The sequence below is a fragment of the Pundamilia nyererei genome, unplaced genomic scaffold, assembly GCF_000239375.1.
Source record: "Pundamilia nyererei isolate P.nyererei 1_Seehausen unplaced genomic scaffold, PunNye1.0 scaffold01272, whole genome shotgun sequence".
Taxonomy (NCBI): domain Eukaryota; kingdom Metazoa; phylum Chordata; class Actinopteri; order Cichliformes; family Cichlidae; genus Pundamilia; species Pundamilia nyererei.
This window is the reverse complement of record NW_005188673.1, coordinates 2,501-5,490: the sequence shown is the minus strand read 5'-3', so window position 1 is coordinate 5,490 and position 2,990 is coordinate 2,501. Positions and strand designations below refer to the sequence as shown.

Genomic DNA, 2,990 nt, shown 5'->3' with positions numbered 1-2,990 from the left:
TTTTAGACAAACACACCACATCTGTTCTCACTGTGCTGTTGTCTGTTGGATCAGTCTGTGTTGTGGTTCTACTGGTGTTACTGGTTCTGCTGCTGAGATGGCGTGCTCATAGGAAACCTGAAGGTGAGACCTAGACTTCTGGATTTTACATAAATAAAGTTCTGCTGAATAAGCTACACAGCTATTGTGATTAGATGTTTTTATATTGACTCTCACTCCCAATGGAAGTAACTCCAAGCTGTTACACAGTAATGAAAACACATGTTCTTTTCTCTATTTCTTATTCTCTTCATTTACCCCTAACTAATTTCGGGTTAAATGTTGTTTTTTTTCAGCTGAAAATCCTGAAGAAGTCCAAGAAAACCAAGTCACCTACACTGAGGTCATTTTATCAAATCGTCAGCAAAAACCAGTCAAATCAAAAAGAGGTAAATTTTCTTTTATTAAGATTTGTGGTTGGGGGCTGGGTTGTGGTCCATAAAATTAGAACACTTAATGGAAGTGTAGACATTTACAATTACGTAATCTAAAAAAAACAAACAAATAAATAAACATAAATTATAGGTTCAGCCAGAGAGTGAATACCTATGTAGGTGAACACAGAGGGCTTTCTTCCAAAGAGCCTATCAGCAGCTTAAACAGGAAATAAGTGACCAGTCACGTTATTGCATGGAATGGAAAGTTTCAGCTACTCCTTACCATGCTAATGTGGGTCACCATTTTTTGTTTTATTTTCCATTATTATGCGTTCATGTTAATTTAATAGACTATATGCAGTAGACAGATTAACTATGGCATCACCCGCAGGTTTCTGGGCCTGATTTTGAAGCTTCAACGTTAGTTCTCTCAACAAAACTCAAAAAGTTTAACACCTCCAGCTTGGCCATCTGTCTTTTTGTTAGTACCACCGTCTCCAAACCACATATCATACCGCACATCAGACGTATTATTTGTCATTTGGCATTATAAATGCTCCCAAGGGCACCAACAGAACAAACACTGTGTAGAGATCAAGGACTCCAATTAGCTGAGGTGAAGCCTAGCATACAGCTAATAACAGTTTCTCCATCCACCTGTAAGTCAAAGAGGCCATGCCCCTATGAATGCAAACTTTAAGTTTTAATACAGTTTAAACAGGTGAGTTGTTTTTTGTTTTGTTTTGTTTTTTAAATCCACTTAAGGAGTTTTGTAGGTGGTACTAATACCAGTGGAATTACTTAAGTCTTTTAGTCATTGAAAAAAAATTACCCTTTCGAAAAGCTCTGGTTCTCTCAAACAAACTAATAATGAGATTTTAGGAAAATGTGAGAAGGATAATACTTTGGATTTTACTGTGAACTGAAACTTACTGAACTTATTTTTGGATGCCAGTCCTTTATGTGCTTCACTAAACTGGAAGTATTTTCTTACGGTAACATTGTTTGCATTTCCTTTTTGCAAAACAGTTATCACCCTTTGGTCCTTCCCTTTAAATGTGAAGTGCTTCCCGTCTCTGTCTTTCCTGTCAGTGAGTTGGAGCAAAGCTAACGCAGCAGCTGTACCAATCAATATGTCCCACGTTGCAGCAGTCACAGGTCTGCCTCACATAGGCCAGATGTCAGATGTGTTGTGAATTCTGCCAGTGTCATAACTGAGCAGTAAATTTAGAAGCAGCTCAGATTAATCCCAGATGTGTCTGGGTTTGGTACACACAATATACCTACACAGTTGTTTCTCTAATACACAAAGGACTAAAAGACCAACAACTTCCCACTTCTGTAAAATTCTGTCTAAAAAACCCTCAGCAGCAACTTCCTGTTATTGATTCCAGATGACTGTTCTCTGAGGTCGTGACATTTCTCACCACGGTCTTGTCTGGTTTGTCTAACAATTGTTTTGTATTTGAGAGCAGGTTTCATTTGTGTCCTGTGCAGAAATTTTGGTTAGAACTGAAAGAAACTGACATCTGCTTTCTTTCTTTTTTCACACAAGCATCCCCAGTTTCATGTGGTAACCACAGTTTCACAGCAGAGGGGATGTTTTTTTGTTTTGTTTTTAAAAGGAAAAAGCTTGAAAAGTTGTTGCTATTTATAAAAATTCCTTATTAATCTCTAAACAAAAGTAGTATGGTTATGTTATGTTATGTTTTTGTCCCTTTATTCATTTCTTTGTTTTATTGTGCAGAGAATGATCCAGCTGCACTCGATACAACACAAGATGTCACTGCTGGGCAGAGAAGAAAAGGTACAGCTGCTCTGTACCTTTGTACAGAGTTATTCTAACCACATCATGACTTAAGCACAGAATATCTCATTTCTGTCAGAAAGAAAACTGTAATGCTGTTTGAACTGTGTGTGTTTGTGTTCACACTTTAAACCAGAGCCAGACGTCGTCTACTCTTCAGTGAAGTAGTCCACCAGTCCAACCACTGACGTCCAGCTGCTGGTCTCTTACTGGTCCGTTCCCTCTTCCTGTCGTTCTCACTGAATTAGACCTGCATGCTCACAATGTATTTTTAACTTGAGTTTTCAAATTTTATCCTCTACTAATATGATTCATGTCCTTGACTGTTCTTATGTTTAATTTATTCATGTTTGATGGCGTTTGTTCTCATTCTTATCACACTCATTTAGTTATTCTTCAGCAGTAATATTGTCATGTGTTTTCTCATGTGTGCTTGGAAAAGATATCAAATGGAAAATTTGACTTATTTATTTGTGGCTAACTGATATATGTTCTTCTTTCAATCATTCAGTGGCTGAAAACAGAACAGCTTCATTCCAGGATGTGCATGTTTGAGACTAAAGGATTGGCATTTTTATATCATCCAAAAACCAAAGAGCAAAGGGATTTGTGTCTCCTTCTGAGACTGAACTGGGGATGTATTTGTTAGAGAATGGTGTAAACCAGGGGTGGGGGAACTCCAGGCCTCAAGGGCCGGTGTCCTGCAGGTTTTAGATGTGTCCCTGATCCAACACAGCTGATTTAAATGGCTAAATTACCTCCTTTAC

General features: G+C 38.0%; 1 long non-coding RNA gene across 1 annotated transcript; it reads left to right on the top strand.

Annotated features, from left to right (window-relative positions):
* The first annotated feature begins 11 nt into the window (after positions 1–11).
* On the top strand, positions 12–2,435 carry LOC102204100 (uncharacterized). The gene is made up of 4 exons (XR_312516.1): positions 12–123; positions 336–428; positions 2,164–2,223; positions 2,360–2,435. It is a non-coding gene; the product is annotated as an uncharacterized LOC102204100 (long non-coding RNA).
* Positions 2,436–2,990: the final 555 nt, after the last annotated feature.